Here is a 19,004-nt window from a genome sequence, read left to right on the forward strand (position 1 = left end):
CAGCGCCCTCCCTACCCCCGCCCCCGCCCTCTGGCCTTGCAGGCTGCCCCCCACCCCAACCCAGCCCTCCCCAAGCCCGACCCTTCGCGCTGCTTTCCCCTGAGCCCCAGACCGTGTTCCTCATGTCGCGTGGGGTGGCGTGGCGGGGCGTGTCATGGCGTCCTGCCTGGACCCTGGGTCCTGCACCCTGAACCTGGACACCTTCCTGTAGACCTAGCCCTCAGCCAGTTTCTCCCTTTCATGCTCAACCTGCTTCTGTTCCCTCCCCTTGCACACGTGTGAGCCCCCTCCCCTAGTCCTTAGCCTGTGGCTGTGTTTTTTCTGGCCTGGCTCTTGACTTGATCTTGTGCTGTGCCTTGTGGGTCACTGTGGTTGTGTTTTGTTGGAAGCCTGTGTTTCCAGTGCCTGCACCACCCCCCTGTAGTTCCCTGTCCCTGTTCACTTCATGGAGGTCTCTTCCTCAGCTTCTAGTCCTTTGCTCTACCTTCTCTCTCTTGTTTTTTTCCTTCAGCCTTTAGAGGCTTTTGTTGCCTAGTGTGGCTTTAGGCTTGACTATGTTCTTTTTTCTTATACCTCTTTGCTGCTTTCCTCTGCTTCATTCTGTTAATGCCTCTAGCCTGTAATCTCTCGCTTTTTTTCTTTTTGGTATTATTTTTCTTCTCTGTCTTAACCCATGAGACGTATTTTATTTTATCATTGATATGTTAAGGTGAAGTGCCTCATCAAGATATATTGATATTTCATGGGAGATATGTCACTTGATTCATCTTGAACCCCATGCTTGAAAATATTCACTATTTAGTTTATGTTTTATAAACAGTATGTGAATTAAGAAAATACAGAGAGTATATGGTATTTATCTAATCAGACCAGTTTCAGGTATTGTTGTTTGATTGTTAAGCAATTTTATTCTACCATTAATTACTTTGAGGCAATGCAGTTTGTTGAAAATTAGGACAAGGACACCTGTGAGGCTATTATTGGAACGAATCAGGAGAAATGAAGGCCGAGAGGAAGGACACATTTTTTCCCTCTAGAAACAGTTTTTAGGTCTACTCCTTCCCTCCTTGCTTTAAATACCCACACTCCCACTGGGGAATTTTGGTAGAGCTGCCACTCACAGTATGATATCATCCAAATACAGCCAATGGTCCACATTCTGGTATAATGAGCATATTGTTTCCCCTCCCTCCAATTATGAGTTTTATTGGACTTGATAGAACCCAATCATGCCAAAATTTGTGAGAGGAACCAAATTGTAATTCAAAGATGAAACATCCACAATTTCATAGCAGAGGAATGATTACAAGTCACAAACTCATAGTAATTTTAGACAGATCACAAAATACATGATATGCTGCAATTGAAGTGATGGCCAAATGAAGACAATTCCTTCAATGTTTATTTTCCTTCCTTCTTTCCTTCCTTCCTTTCTTCCTTCTTTCTCCCTGCTCTCATTTTTTTTGTTCCTTTCTTGACATTGACCCATACCATTTACAATGGCCTGTCCATGGTTGGTAGTGGCAATTGGAGGTCAAGGAAGTGTGTTAAGGTGGGACATTGGCTACATAAGGGAATTGAGCACAGAACCAAATATATTGAAGATGTTAGGCTGTGCTCTTCCTGAAAGAGAAATCAATACAAGTATGGCAGAAAGGGAGACCTGAATGGGGATGAACTCTGGAGTGAAATGCAATAAGACATTTAATCGAAAATGCAAATAAAAGCCACAAGGCAAATCGCAACACCCCAGTATAGTGAAAAGACCCTAGCATCCAGTCTTTGATTTCTAAACATCACTCTGACTACAAACATCCAAACCTTTATAGAGAAATGGCGAATCTAGAGCTAAGAAAAAGAAAAATGTCAAAATCCTGATGGGTTCCTGCTGTCCACATATGGGAAATTTTGTGCATCTAAAGAAGTACTCATGTGGATATACTCACATTAAAATAAACCATGACTAATAGGAATAACCAAAAAGAAATAGAAAGAATTTTATATTTGAATGTATAATAAGAAAGAAGAATTGAAGCAATTGAAAAATCACCTCTCCTATCCATCATACCAATAATAATTAAGTAAGTGCTGAATCTAATACGGGAATGTGGGATTAGGAATGGGAGATTTCAATGGTCCTCAATTTTCTCCACACAATAATATCATTAATTCCAGAGTAAAGCATTAAAAAGAGCAACTTTGGCAGAAACCATTTTTGTCAAGTGGTCATAAGTAATGTCATCAATACTGAGAGCAATTTGCTCATGTACTATGTGATAGGAGGCAGTGAGGAGAATAGCAGCTCTCTTCTGTGATAATTTCATTCAGATTGCATAATGAGGTTGTTGTCCAGAAGAAATATCAAAGAAAACCACAGTGAGAATCATTCTACAAAAAGAATGTCCCTTAACTCTGGAAATGTTAGTATCAGGAAGGTCAAGGAGAGAAAGATATTGCTCCAGATTGAAGGAAATGAGAGAGAATTGACAGCCGGGTACAACGTGAGATCAAATCATGGGTGCATTCGTTAAGAAGGAAGTGATCGGAAAATTGGCAAAACTTGAGAGCTCTTTCAGTGAAATTGACTTTAAATTTTCAAGAGAAAAAGAGCAGTTTAAAAAATGAATAAAAAAATTCTCCCTGAGTTTCCAGTTTTCTCTATTATCTCATGTGTGTGCCTTTAGAAGGAGCAGGGCAGTAGAGTGCTTCCTCTACTTGGCTAGTTATGTCTCACTCCAAATAATCATAGAAATTGGAAATAGGATATTTAGTTAGACATACCGTTATGGTGTGAGACATCCCTGAAAAGATCCTTTGTTAATGCATTCATATTTAGAGGTGAAATAGTTAGATTAAAAGCTGTAACCGAATCAGTCCATCCTGTTTGATGGACTAGCTGGGTGGTAGCTATAGTCAGGTGGGGCATGGCTGGTGGACATGGTGCACTGGGGATGTTCCCTGGGAAGATACTTTGCTTCTTCACTGAGGATGTGTGGTGTCCTCCCAAAGCTCATGTGTGTCTATGCAAGAAGGTTTAGAGGATAAGTTATTGGGTTCTGAGAGTCTTAAATCAATAAGTGAATTAATTCCCAGGTAGTATTAACTGAGTGGTTAATGAAAGTAGGTAGGGTGTAGCTAGAGGGGGTGGGTGTTGGGGGCATGTGTTTGGGGTATATATTTTAAATGTGGCCCAGTGGAGTCTCTCTCCACTTCCTGATCATCGTGTGATCCACTTCCCTCCACCCACCTCTTCCACCATGATGTTAACCCTCATTGTGAGCCTGGAAGAATGGAGCCTGCTGTCTATGGACTAAGACCTCTGAAATGGTGAGCCCCCCAACAAAATTTTCCTCCGCTTAAATGGTCTTGTCAGGTACTTTTAGTCAGTGAAAAAGCTGAATAAAACAGACCTTTCCCTGGTCATGCAGAATTAGGGCAGGACACAGGAGGACAAGTCAAACTAGTTGGAAGCAGAGGACTTTCATTTTCCCAAAGAGCCAGACCACCATGACAGGTGGCTGGGCAATCTACATAGTAGAACTCAAGGCAATAGCCTAAACAGATCCCCTACCAAATGAGAGGTTAGGAACACTACCTGGGCAGTCCCCATGTGGCCCAGATCTTTGCTCTGATTGGGATGCATCTATGTAAACTTAGGAAGATTTAGGAGCCCAAAACTTGTGCTGAGACCCATAGAATTTGACATTGATGACTATGAGTCAGTTCCACATCCAGTGGACAGGGACAATAGAAGTTTCCCTTGCATGACTTGCTCCTCTAAGATTCCCAAGAATGGGGAGGCCTGAGGCTAGAGCCAGGGTTTGTCTGTTACAAGGAATTATGGAAAGCCAGGATTAGATGATTAAAACTGACTCTCAAAATGACTTACAGCCATTATAATATTCACTCCCCAAGTGAGCACAGGTGGGACCCCCAGTTTTCTCACTTTTGAAAATCATGATCCTTCCTATAGCTTCCCTACTTTTTGGACCACCAGGGATGCAACAGTAAAACCTGAGAGATTTTCGTTATTTGGGCTTATGCAGTTTATGAATCTCTCTTGAATTTTTCTTTTTCCCAGAAACAGTAGTTTATACAGATAGCAGCTTTTGGGGATGTTCTTTCAACTTTGTCACTCCTCTAACCAGGTGACATGTTAATCTGGTGTTGATAGTGTTGGCCATTGAGACAAACTGACCAGTCCTAATGGAGGCCTGTGTGGGCCTCTGTGGCAGCAACTGCCCACACACTTCTTTCAACATCCACATGGTTCCCCCCTTTCCAGCTTTCAGATGCAAAGTCAAAACCAACTTAATATCTGAAGGGAAAATCCCTGGTGATCAACAGCTTGGATATTGTACTCATTGTCTGTTCAAATTTTCCCTGCTATAGTTTAAATAAAAGATATAGACAACATATATCACTTCAGTAGGTAAAGGTGTAAATCTGAATTAAAGAACTTAGTGTTTAGGCTTGATTTTTTTTTTTTTTTTGAGGAGGTTTATTTTTTTCCTGAGATATGTATAACCAAACTAAAGTCTGGACAGACTAGGTTTTACTGGGAATTGAAAAGATATCTATTGAGATCCGTTTAGATTTGAGGCATAATGGCCAATAGCATAAAACAATAACCACGTAGAGACCTAAAACACAAATTCATAATGCCTGGAATATTTTTCAAGAGAAAACAAAATTAAAGTATAGAATAAAGCAGTATGAAATAAGATAAATAGACCAAAATCTTATAAATCAGACTTCAGTTTCAATAATCTTGACAGTATGGCTTAAATAATACTCTTCCATGACACCAATATTATCAGGTAGAGGGAGGGAATGCCTTTTTGAAGTTCCACCTTTTCTGCCTGTGTTCCCAAACTAACTTTTTGTTCAGAAAAATAGAATCTTACTAACTCTTTGCATTGTCTGCCCTGGAAAAACCAGGAACTGCCAAACCCAGTACCATTAGAAAAATGTGTTAAACCAAAACTCTTGACTTTAAAGGGGTAATCTTCCCCTAATTCATTTAAATGACTTTGCTCATGGCTGTGATATTTTAACCAGAGGGGAACAAGCATTTTTCAATTAAAAAAATAAGCTGAGAATTGAAGGATTCATTTTACCATGTGGGACTAAGTAAAGAGACCAGTACATGTTCATTTCAAGCAAAATAACAAGTTGTAAATGAATGCAAATCACTTGAAGGTCTGGGTAAACCAAGGATCATTTTATGTAATAATGTAATAGGATTATGTTTCACAAGTAATATCTGTTGTTAAGTACCTTATTCTTACAATCTCCCTAAAATTCACTTGAATTTCTTGTACACAGTATGCTGAAAAGACAGCGCTGGAGTCTGGACTAACAGATGCTTTTCTAAAGAGTGGAGTTCACTTGAAAGTCAGAAGAGGTAAAGAGTTTTAATTTGTAAATTCTGTATCTACCACTAGTTATGTGATCATAACAACCCATACAAAGGTTTCTAATTTCTATGATTATTATCTGTAAATGGGATGATGCCCTTTGCCTGGAGGAAGCAACTTGGTTACTTCCTGGGAGGGTCTCTCCAATGTTGACCAGGTCTGTAAGTTCACATGGTGTGCACAAGTATATGACCACACATTGAGGAGGAGCTGTCTGGAATGCTCAGGGAGCCCTGTGTTATGTAGCTTTCAAACTTCAAGAGTCCACAGGTCAGTAAAATTCAAAGAAGATGAAAGATGATAGATGTAAGGTTAGAAATTTTTGTGATTATAAACACAATCAAAAACACCAAGAAGCCGAGAGGAGTGTTAGCTTAGTGAGAGGTTGGTTTACTGATGAAATTTCCCTTTGGTAAATTAAATTTAATGATAAATAAAATTTTGAAGGTTTTTTTTTTATCTATCTCCTATATTATGTGATCTTGATTATGTCATTTATGACCAATAGTGATATATTTATCCTCTAAAAGACTAGAAATTCAGCTTAAGCTAGCTTCTACATTTATGTTGTGTCTGGAAATGCAAATGAATACAGACTAAAACAGAATGTGTTGTGAAATGATGTGAATTTTTTTTTAGTGATAGAAAATCTATGAAGTTTCAATCAGTTTTCACAATATTAGCTTGTGATAACTTCATACAACATCCTAGACATCCCAGTATGTTTATCTGGGCAGCTGTTTCATGAGGTATAGGTGAACACTAGTAGAATCGATTTGCTTAATTTTCTTGTTGACATTGCATTTACTGTAGTCTTTTTATTATACAATTGTTATGCCAATGGATATACTGCTAGTTAGATTCAAAGCATCACTATCCCTCTATGACTATATCAGTGAGAACAAAATGAAAGAGACAAAGAATTGAGATACAAAACTTTTAAAAAACCTCTGATAAAAAGATTACCACTAGAATGTACAAGGCTGAGAAGAGACAGACGAATCTTAAGTACATAATATCAATGGCAGGGGAGCAAATCTGAACTCTTCAAAAGGTAAGATGGAGATCCACAGGTATCCCAAATGAAGATATGTATCAGCAAGCATTATGATGAATTTTAACACTTATATGAACCACAAATTTTGATATATATTTTTTTATCATAAGATGTAAGATCATAATATGTATACAATAAAATGAAAGAATGGGTCTGATGAAATTTATGTATTTAGTATAATACTTGAATAATGCTTTAGGAAAATAATTCAAAATTTTGTTTTCAGTACTTGACTGCCCTCCCTTTTCCTTTTAAGCCATATGTCTTGATATAAGTACTTCATTATACAAAACTATTTATTAATGAACACTCTGAACTCATGGTAATTAATTTTTAATGACAAGTCTGAAATACATAATGTACAACAAATCCATTTATTATGTAGTAGTCGTATCCAGTTTCACAGGAATAATTGCAATTTAATGCTACTGAAGAAGAGCTACTGCTTTTCATCTTTCCTCCAACTTCTCTTCCTGTGCCAGTCACATGGTGATGGTTAAATAGAATGTAAACCTTAACCATTAATGGGAAAGAAAACTCAGGATGTCAAATTTAGAATTTTTCCACATTCAAGATTAACTGTTTCCTGATTTGACTTAAAAAAAAATGTAATAAGTTATATGCCGCAGTCTGGCTGGGCACAAATCACGAGCCACTTGAAGATTCAAGCAGGAATGAACTTTATTTTTAGAACTCACTCGGCTGGCTGCCCTGGGGAACTCTCCAGGAACTCTCCATGGGCTCCACTGGAACTTCGGGAACCGGGAACCTCGGGAGCAATCAACCGGAACTCAACCAGCGAATTCCACCCACGCCAACTCTCTAGGATCTCCGCGAGAGAGAGCCGAACCAGAACTCAACCAACCCACCTGAACTCTCTAGGAACTGGCAAGAGCTCAAAAATAGCGGGCACCCGAGGCAGCAGGAATCGCTCCTTCTGGCAATATGCCAGGCACCATCTTGACCTGGCCCTGGCTCTCAACAGGTATACCATGTAATAAAATAAGTAGGCATTATTAATAGTTTTCTCTATTAGCTAAGAATCCCACAAGAAAGGCACATTGACTCGATGCCACAATATTTTAAAAGTACTATAGCATCAAACTTGTTTTTTTTGTGGAAAAAAACAATAAAAACCACTAATGCAAAATCAATTTCACCAAAGCAATTTCATTTCCCTGCATACTGCCCTGATTAGATGAAAGCACTTTATTTGAGTGATTGGGAACTGAACACTGGTACTATACCTTGAGCCTCGCTGAAAGAAGGTGGTGGAATCTGTTGTTTTGATAGTTTCTGCATGCTGACAGCTATCTTGACTTCAGCTTCAAAACTGTCACAAGTGTGTCTTCGACCTCACTTATTTTCCTGGGCTTCAGTTCCCCGTACTAATTTCCTGTTTAGATGCTGTTGTATCATAATCTTAAAATCAATGTATCTGAGAATAATTTTATTATCTTTTATTCAGATCAGATATTCTCACAATCTGCTTTTTAAAGGACCCATGCCAGCCTCGAAGTTAACAATAAACTTCATATCGTGGCATTTTACTCTTATTTTACTAAGTTAGTTCTTGGTTTTTTTTTTTGTTTGTTTGTTTAAATTGGGGCCAGGGATTGAACCAAGGGACCCTTAGCCACTGAACTATATCCCTAGCCCCTTGTTTTAATTTTTATTTTGAGACAATTTTTTGCCAAGTTGCCTAAGGCCTTACTAACTTGTAGGGGCTGGCTTTGAATTTGTGATCCTCCTGCCTTAGCTTCCCTAGCCATTAGGTTGTTTCATTCTTTTTCTCAACCCCTTCCTCATGTAGTCTACATCCCTCTTTCAATAATGTCTCTTGATTAACTTAAGCCAAAAGCACATTTGATACTTTGTGCTATAGAGATTGGTTGATGAATAGGCAGGTGGCAAGAGATGCTAGCAAATATTTTTTTAAGAGGTTTCTCAGAAAAGCAGCTTCAATATCCTGCAGTGGAGATAGTCTCTTTCTCTTGGAAATTAGGGGGAACAAAGACATAATCCTTCTAAAGTTGCTACTGCTTTCTTATAACTGAAAAGAATGTAAATTTAGGTTTAAGCAGAAAGCACAGGAGAAATGAAGAGAAACTAGATTCTGAGTGACATTGTTGAACCACTGGATCATGACTGACCAGAAACTTATTCTTTTTTGGATTTTACATGTGTTAGTAAAAGCGTTGCCTGTGTCATTTGAGCTAGTTTAAGTCATGCATTTTGTTTCTTGCAACCTAAACATTCCTAAAAAGTAAGTCTTTCAGTTTGTGGTTTTCCTTTTATGGGGATCATACCATTGTGGATGCTGGGTCGTCACTTCTGAATACAATAGCCCATCGGGAAGGGTAGGCTGCAACTTTTTGCAGGCATGCAAGCTGTTGTCCCCAGGTGAGATTTCTTCGTTAGGGTAGGCACTTCTGCTCTTAAAGTCTTTAAGTTACTGAATCAGGTCCACCCCATTCATCTAGAATAATATCCTAAACTTAAAGTCGGTTGATCATGGATTTTAGTCAGACCTACAAATTACCTCCTAGATTGATGTTCGATGCTGTAACTGGTGACTACAGCCTATCCAAATTGACATAGACCATGACCATCACAGTTAGGGTGGTTTCCTACCTTGATATGTACCTCTAACTCATACAGACCTTCCAGTATCTGTAGATTGCTGGATTTTTTTCTAGTTGAATAAATAATGGGAAAGAATTGCTTGGTGAATTTCTCATTCTAATTCTCTGATGAGATCATAAAAACTAAATCACCTGTGAATCTAAAGGACAGAGTCCAGCTCTTTGTCTTTGCATATTCTCAAGAGTGACCTATATTTAGTAAATTTGCTTCTATTCCTGCCTTTGGCTTCTTGTATTTGATTAAGGTTAATAAATTATGAGGAATACAACTTAAAGTTTTATTGAATAACAAACTATGGTTTTGTTAATATAGTGAATTAAATATGGTGTTCTTGATTGATACAATATTATCAACCAGAATCTAAATTGCCTTTTAGCTTTCTGAATATTTCCATTAGATGCTACATATAAGAACTGCTCTAAAACTTTCTATTCTATTCATTTATTGTTTTGATCCAAGGCAAGATACCTAGTGAGTTCTCTGCCCTTCAGTTCCTTCCCCTGGTTATTTCCCATGTTTCTATGAGGTTTAAATAGAGAAGGTCAAGAAAGATGTTGGGTGCCTACTCGGAGGCACTCTGTACTTCAGGGACATTACTAGGATTTAAAAAAGAGATGCACCTAGCCATTCTGTTTTCTCTGTTCTAATATTTTAACTCAGTTTTCTGTTTCTTATTTAGAAAAGCTTTATTTGGCCTCTGGATTTATTTGCTGAACTTACTATTCCAATAAAAAATCATCTAAGAAATTGTTTCCTTTGGAAGGCAGTTAAAAGAGATGAATGACTTTGATTTTCTAGATTTATTTTTCAGAATGATAGACATGACGGAGATTGTTTGACTTCTGTTAACCTAGCATTCCTAAGTAGCACTTATAGAACTGGTGAGCCAAAATTAGACCCAAGACTAAAGGGTGATTTAACCTGCCCTCCATTCCAGCCTTAACTAATGCTCTGAAAATAAATGCACTTGGATCCTAGTTTTAGTGCATCTGGTCCTCATACTGATATGACTGGTGTCTCAGTGCTATAGACTTGAGAATAGTTTCCTGACTGCTGAGAACACAGTACCAGGGAATGTGGAATGAAAGTCTATTTAATGTTTCTCCTGGAAGAGCTATATCATTCCATTCTGGAGTTTGTTTCTGAAATGCCTAACTCAGAAAGCACAAAACACTGAGCAGAGGACAGATTGTTATTCTGCCAGATAGTCATCTCCTCATACCCAGGAAAGGATATTGGAATAAAAAACTAAGGACATAATAGTTTGGATAGACATGTGTATTAGTTTGTTAGGGATGTTATAAAAAAATACCACAGAATTTGTGGCTTAAATAAGGGAAACTTTTTTTTTTTTTTTACTGTCTGGAATATAAGAAGTCTAAGGAATATTTGATTCCTCCTGAGACCTCTCTCCTATGGTCTCTAAAATTAAAGGAAATGTGAGAAAATCACAGATTGGGGAAGTTTCTGTCAATGGAAAATGAAGATATAGAAACAAACTGTACTTTACATCACCTATTGATATGCTTTTGACTTTCAGGATCTTGGTCGAGAAAAGATGATTATGCCAGAATGTATCCAGGAAAGACCCCTCCAATTGGACTACCTTCCTGTAGTAGACTGTCAAGGCTTTGCTTCTAATGGCCCTTCTCCAAGGGACTCTTCTTGGATTACTCGTGCTCTTTCATCTCCAGGACTTGTGAAGAACAGATACTGGGAACATATATTCCTTCCACCCAGGGTTGCCCATTAGTTAGTGGCTGACTGGTCCATGATCAGGAAGCCCAACACCCCTTGTGGAAGTAGGACAAATTGCAGTAATAAGAAACTTACACCCCAAAACAACCTTGGGCATCAGATTGAAGTTGGAACTTTACTGGAAATTTCAGCTTTGCTTGGTTTCTTCTCTGTTCATGTTCTACTCCCCCAACTCCTATCAGTTCCTCTGGCAATGTGTCCTTCATAAATTATTTGCACATAAATCTTTGACTCAATGTCTGATTCTGAGGAACATAACCCAAGGCAACTTCTGTGACTAGATTTTATTCTAGTTTGTTTTAAGTTCCTTAGAAGTAACTAAATATTAAATCCAGACACTGTGATGAAAGGGGATTAAAACAGGAATCTGGGTTTAACTTCTACTCTGCCTTGTATCAGCTTAGGGTCTGGGTCATTCATTCTAGTGCAAAAAGGCAGAAAAATCTATTCAATTAGTTCTTAAATTAAAAAAAAAAAGAAATTTGCTTATGTATATAACCCCCAATACAAGGGTAGTCTCACTTCATGCATGATTTATACTAAAAATTTTCTCATTCCTTCTGGATTCTCCCTGAATTATGGCAAGATAGCCATCATGAACTCTAGATTTATATCTTAGTGCCCAGCAACCTCTGCAGAAAGGGGTCCACTGAGTCCCTGTGTTAGTCACCTTCTTATTACCATAGTAAAATATATGAGATAATTAACTTATAAAGAGAAAAGGTACATGACAATGGTGGGGAGCTTATGGGGGAGGAAATTGCTCAAATCATGAGTTGGAAAACAGAAAGAGCTAGCCAAGGTCCTGCAATGCCCTTTTTGGGAATTCCTCCAATGAAGGTCCTCTTATAGACATTGTACGAGTCTCCGTCTCCCAAAATTCCTCAGCCTCCCTATGGGACCACTTTGAGAACCAAGTCTTTAATGCATAGGCCTTTGGGGAACATTTGACATTCAAGCTATAATAGTCACCCAAAGCACCAACATTCCTTGAATTTACTCTGATTGGTCCAATGCAATGTAGTACACATGCCAATGAATGTGTGTGGTTGGATAGTTCTGGAGAAGATTTTCTTCTCTGGAGCCAGAACAGAGTCATCTTTATATTGACTGAGAGTGGGGAAGATATAGAATCTTGAAAAGAATAATTGAGGTATAAGAAGAAAAGTGAGTGGATACTAAGCAAATAATTAATTAGTTCATAGAGTGAGCATGAATGAGAAATGAACATTTATGAGCCAACATATCCTTACTGTTCCTTGGGGATACAATAGTGATTGTAAAAGGTTGTTATGATGATTAAATGGTAAGTATAGAAAGGTTTTCAGCATAGTGCCTGGCAGGTCATACTTCTTCAGTGTGTGGTAGCTATTATTAGTACACTATTAGTGCAATTATGTTAGTCACCACAAGTCCCCTTCTGCCTAAAGAATTTCATATTCTACTTTAGGCTTTCAGGAACACAGTAAGATGTGAGGGAATAAACTAAGGCTGAACCAACATCCTATGGACGTGGGCCTGGGATGTCAAAGCTCCCAGGAGCAAGTGCTTAAAGTTATAACAGAAGGCAATTCTGTCAATTTTTAAAATCCATTTGTAATTATTATTTCATCATGAGATCAAGAAGTATGCTTTAGGTTGACCACATGGAGGTTTGGGGGGGAAATTAGTAGAGTAATTTGGAAATATTGCATTTTGGGTATCTCTTTCCAACTTCTCGGAATGCCTGTTAAATTGCTGACTAAATGGTAAAAAACTACATGATGTACAGAATTTTTCTCTGATGATCACGAGGGTGAGTATGAGATGATGATGAGTACCATCTGTGGCCCTTAGTAGAGAAAAATACATTTATCATATCACACCGCCATGTGTTAGGTGGTAGTAAAACAAATTCCCATCATATGTTATATCTTATTGAGTTTCTAGGTGTCATTTAATTATTTCCTGATTCAATGTAAATATATTCAAAATAAACAGTGCAAATTGCCTTTACAGTTAAACTTTAGTCTTCTTTCCTGAAAATAACCTAAACAATTACAATTTTTAATATTCAATTTTTCATGTTACCGTAGACTCACACAAAAGAAAAGAGAAAATTAAACAAGAATTCTAGCTTTATCTTTATTATTTTTTCTTTGAAACTGAAAAATATGCATTTCATCCTGAAAGTAATTTTGTATTTATAATTTTCTGGTTAATAAAAATGCTTCCTAAAAATGGTTGTGTATTTTTTTTTCACTTTGGGAAAAATGTATTTTCTCCTCAGAACATATGTTCCTTTGTTGTCACAGGATAATTTCATTGCATTAATTTTGAGAAGAAAAAAAAATATCAGCTACTCAGACATACCCATTTGCTCAATGTTCTGAATAGTTTAGGGAAGATCTGGAGGGGTCAAAATGTATGATTTTCCCATTAGTAATGGCTGCTGGCTCAATGGCCCCTTTCTAGCCAACTTGATCATGTGTGCTTCATTGAAAAACAGGAGATAATGTTTTCAATGATTTTATCTATTATGAAAATGAACAGATAAATCAACATTTATTAAAACTGTGATGGGTGAACAGTTTTTTTTTTTTTTAGATCTGAAAATAAATTTACCTAAGCCTAACACCTGCTTCTGTGCTGTTAGGAGAAGTCCTAAGTGTGCAATGCTCCAATGCATTTGTTGAGAGACTAAGCATAATGTCATCACCTTGTAAATATACCAAGGGTCAGTGTAATGTGGGCTTGATAAAAGCAGAGCTGAGAGTCAAAGTAGCATTTTATTTTAGACTGTATTTAATTTTAAAACTGCATAAAATTGAAAAAAAATGTCTTAGGCTGCAGGAAATTCATAGTAATATTACTGGTAGATGAAACAACTAGAAATATCCTACTTATCATGAATATGACAGAATTATTAAATATTATTAAGCTGTCCTAACATTTGTTTAATAACTCCAACTACAAATTGCCATCTGAACTAGTCTTGTTTTACTTAACAAGTAGCAGCATGCACGTAATAAAAAGGAAATTTAAGAAATAACACAATTGTAAATAAATATTAATGTTAGTAACACACAAAACTGTGAAATGGAATCACATTCATATTAAGAATGAATTAGCTCTCTACATACATTGCAATTCTTTTTTTTGTTTGTTTAAGTATAAAACATTTCTTACAATTTAATATCTAATACATACACAAGATACAAAGAACAATAAAAAATTACATGATTAGGTCACAGACATAACTAATACAAGCCTTTGTGTTCTTTTTTTTTTTTTTTAATGTGAGTAGGACTAATTTATTTTTTGCAAGATGGGGACTGAACCCAGGACCTTGCACATGCTAGGAACATGCTCTATTACTGAACTACACTCCCACCCCTTTGTGTTCCCCTATGATAGTATTTCCCTCTCTGCCCCAAATTTGTGATTTTTTAACCCTTTGCATTTCTGAATTTTCACTATATGTGAAATGTATCCCTAAATAAATGACTTAGTATTTGAGGTAGGTAATTAAGACAAATTCTTCTGTGCTTCCCTTCTCCCTAGGGAGCAACCCATGTAGGTAGAGACAGGCTGGTTCAGGGTTAAGCCCAACCACCTGCTTTAGGATAATACCAGTGCTCCAATCAAGCTGACCTGAGACCTAGAAAGTGTTGGGTGTCAACTCTTGGCAGGTGCTCCCTGCAGCAGCCATCACTTCCTGGGAAAGGAGAACAGATTATGTGGACAGAACACACCCTCCTCCCTCTGCCTAAAGCTGTATGGAAGCTCAACAAGTGGGAATCAGGACCCAATACTTTCTGGGTCCCTCAGAGGTGTGGAGTAAAGGGGCTAGGGAGAGGATGCAACTTTTCCAAAATGACTACAAAAATAAGCACTTTAGCTGGTCGCAGTGGCACACTCCTGTAATCCCAGCAGCTTGGGAGGCTGAGACAGGATGATCACGGGGTTCAAAGCCAGCCTCAGCAATAGCCAGCTGCCCTGAATGCTCCAAGGTCACGGATAGGAACTCCCATAGTCCTGCCAGTAGACCTGAGAGGGAGAGCAGCCAGGTATGGGTCAGGCCTAAGTTGCTGACTCCTTTCTCTACTCCTCCCTGTTGATTGTGCTACTTTGCTCCCAGCATCCAGGTACCTGAGTTAGGCCTCTGCACCAGCAGAATGCGGGTACCCCCAAGGGCTCTGGGCTGCTCCAGAACCCAGTGAGACCCTGTCTCTAAATAAAATACAAAATAAGGCTGGGGATGTGACTTAGTGATTGAGTGCCCTTCAGTTCAATCCCTAGTACCCCCCCCCGCCCCCCAAAAAGTAAGCACTTTATTAAACAATAGGACTCTCAGGGATAGGGACTTTCAGAGGCATCACTGGGCTGCACTGTTGAGGCTGGGTGTGTCAGTGGGGACATGAGGCCAAAAGAAACTATCCAGGACTTGCTGGCCCCGGTTGGGCTTTTTCCAGCTGGGCTTTTTCTGGCAGGATGGAGAAGACAATTGAGACCTTTTGGAACCCTTGCAGGTCCCTGGCTGATGGTCCTCATATACACGGAACACCTTTTTCATGGCCGTAGAAACAGCTGCGGTGTGAAATTCCTCTCGAGTCAGCCATCGAGCACCAGGTGGTATGGTCACTGGGGTCTGCCCTTCCAGGGCCAGACCATATACTTGATATGTCAGCTTGATATGAGAGAAAGTGTGGCTCACCTCTCCAAGGTACTGGAGGTGGGTAGCAGGGAGAGGCCCAGTCCAACTCTATAGTTTCTGCAGCAGGTCCTTGTGCTGATGCTGTCCTGAGTGCTCCAAGGTCACGGATGGGAACTCCCATAGTCCTGCCAGCAGACCTGAGCTAGGCCTCTGCACCAGCAGAATGTGGGTACCCCCAAGGGCTCTGGGCTGCTCCAGAACACAGATGGCCAGGTACTCCTTCCTGGGGGGCCTGTGGCTGGCCTTTCTGGGAAAGTTGGCCACTCCCAACGTGTGGTTCCAGGGTTTGCAGTCCTCCACGTCAAGAGTGCCTTGCAGGTTCCATGAAGCTGAGAACTGTTCCTGCTCTACCCTCTGGCGTGCCCTGCACAAGCTCTGCACAGGGCACTGGCTGCAGAGAGGCCGCTGTGGGGTGCACACTGTGGCCCCCAGTTCCATGGCTGCTTGATTAAAGTCCCCTGGTCGGTTTGGATCCACTAGCTGCTGGGCTAGGCTCCAGAGATGCTGAGAGACAAGGGTGCTCTTGGGATCAGCACCAATGGCTCGGACACGGCACAGCACCCGTACTACATTCCCATCCACCACACCGGTTGCCTGACCAAAGGCAATGGAAGCAATGGCTGCAGCTGTGTACCGCCCACACCAGGTAGGAGCTGCTGTAGGGTGTCTGCTGTACGGGGCATGTGGCCCCCTAGCTCTTCTACCACCTTCCGAGCTCCCTTCTGTAGTCGCCGGCCCCGTGAATAGTAGCCCAGGCCAGCCCAAAGTTGGTTCACCTCCTCCAGAGAAGCATTGGCCAGGTTCTGCAGTGTTGGCCATTTCTGCATCCACCGGGTATAGTAGTTGATCACTGTGGCAACCTGGGTCTGCTGCAGCATAACCTCTGACACCCACACAGCATATGCTCGCCTATCCAGGTCCGCCTCATCCTCTGCCTGTCTTCTCCAGGGTAGGTCCCGCTTCTCAGTGTCATACCAGCTCAGTAGGCTCTTCCTGAAGGCTGTTATTTCAGTTCTATTTCTGAATAGATGGTACGGGGAGACAGAGGCCTGAAATATCTTCTCTTCTTGCTGATTGGCCAGGTCTGCAGGAGTCCCAGGACACTCAGAGATCCTCCCCTTAGGAGCAGAAGGCTTGGCCTGGCTACTATTGGGGGCACGTTTCTTCCTTCTCTCCTGGCTGGCTGCCTGCTTTCCCAGATTACTTCCCACGGCTGCTTGAAGTTTCCTCATGATGGCCTCAAGGTTTCAACTTTACCATTTCATTTTCATCAAAAGAGCTTGCTTCCTGGGGCTGAGGTTGTAGCTCAGTGGTAGACTAGTTGCCTAGCATGTGTGAGGTACTGGGTTCAATTCTCAGCACCACACATAAATAAATAAAATTAAAGGTCCACTGACAACTCCTCCGCCGGCTCCCGCGCAACACCAGTACATTGCAATTCTTACAAAGTAAAATGGAGCAAATGTATGAGCTCATGAACACAGTTATATAACTATTAATATATAGAATGATTTTTTTATAAACATTTATATTTTAAATTTATTCTTTTTAATTACACACGACAGTGGAATGTATTTTGACATACATTCATGCAGTATAACTTTCTTGTGGTTTTACATGATGTGGAGTTATACTGGTCATGTATTCAAATATGAACATAGGAAAGGAATTTCCTATTCATTCTGGTGTTTTTCTTATTCCCACCCTCTCTCCCTTTACTTCATTCTCCTTTCTCTAATCCAAAGTACTTTTATTCTTCCCTACTCCGTGTAATTGCCTATTAACATCCACATATCAGACAGAACATTCCACCTTTAGTTTTTTGGGGGATTGGCTTATTTCACTTAGTATGATAACCTCTAGTTCCATCCATTTACTGGCAAATACCATAATTTCCTTTTTTTATAGCTGAGTAATATTCTATTGTGCATATGTACCATATTTTCTTTATCCATTCATCTGCTGAATGGCATCTAGATTGATTCCACAGTTTAACTACTGTGAATTGAACTGCTATAAACATTGATGTGGCTGTGTCACTGTAGAATGCTGATTTTACTCTGATTGGTCCAATGTAGTATACATGCCTGCCCTTGTACCAATGAATGTGTCTAGTTGGGTAGTTCTGGAGCAGATTTTCTTCTCTGGAGCCAGAATAGAGACATTGCTCTCTATATACATTGAAGTATACACCAAGGAGGGGATAACTGGGTCAAATGGTGGTTCCCTTCCAAGTTTTCTGAAGAATATCCATACTGCATTCCATAGTGGTTGTATCAATTTGCAGTCCCACCAGCAATGGATGAGTTTACCTTTCCCCCGATATTCTCACTAACATTTATTGTAACTTGTATTCTTTTTTTTTTTTAGTTGTTGATGGGCATTTATTCTATTTATTTGTACTTGGTGCTGAGAATCAAACCCAGTGCCTCATGCATGCTAGACAAGTGTGCTACCACTGAGCCACAACCCCAGCCCCTGTAACTTGTATTCTTAATAATTGCCATTCTGACTGGAGTGAGATGAAATCTCTGTGTAGTTTTGATTTGCATTTCTCTAATTCTATAGACATTGAACATTTTTTTCATATATTCGTTGACTGATTGTGTTTGTTCTGTGAAGTCTTGTTCAGTTCCTTTGCCCATTTATTGGTAGAGTTATTGGCTTTTTTTCCTTTCCTTTCTTTCTTTCTTTCTTTTTTTTTGGTGTTAAGATTTTGAGTTCTTTATATATCCTGGAGATTAGTGCTCTATCTGAGGTATACAGGTGGTAAAGATTTTCTCCCATTCTGTGGACTCTCTCTTCACATTTTTGATTGTTGCCTTTGCTTTTTAATTGGATACCCTCCCATTTATTGATTCTTGATTTTACTTCTTGCACTTTAGGCATAGAATGATTCTTAAAGCCTAAGCTCCAAAGTTGATGACCTCCAAGGAGGACTAGAACTGTGAGCTATGTTTACAATGAAACTTTTTTCTTGTTTTTCAAATGTTTCTATGTGAAAGTAAGCAGAATACTATAATAATACCACATGTATATACACAACATCCATATTCAACAATTATCAGCATTTTCTATACTTGTTCCTTATTTTGTTTCTTTTCTATTCTGAAGTATTTTAATGGATATCTTAAACATTAATATTTCATCAATAAGGACCTTGCTGTACAAACATCTCCAACTATATGTGAATATTTACCTGCATACACACAATACCATTATCTCCTTCATCACAATTGCCACAAAAAGACCCTTAGCTCCCCCACCTCTTCCAATTCAAATGTTGAAGCCCTAATCCCCATGATAGTATTAGAAATTGGGACCTGTAGGAGATAATTAGTTCTTAAGGGTGGAGGCTCTCATTAATGTGATTAGTACCTTGTTAAGAAGAGGTCAGAGAGTTTCCTAGCTGCCTTTCTGTCATGAA

General features: G+C 39.3%; 1 pseudogene; it reads right to left on the reverse strand.

The window, feature by feature from the left end:
• Positions 1–15,195: 15,195 nt before the first annotated feature.
• LOC114078912 (adenine DNA glycosylase pseudogene) lies at positions 15,196–16,811 on the reverse strand (annotated as a pseudogene).
• Positions 16,812–19,004: the final 2,193 nt, after the last annotated feature.

The sequence above is a fragment of the Marmota flaviventris genome, chromosome 9 (genome assembly GCF_047511675.1).
Source record: "Marmota flaviventris isolate mMarFla1 chromosome 9, mMarFla1.hap1, whole genome shotgun sequence".
In the NCBI taxonomy this organism is placed as follows: Eukaryota; Metazoa; Chordata; class Mammalia; order Rodentia; family Sciuridae; genus Marmota; species Marmota flaviventris.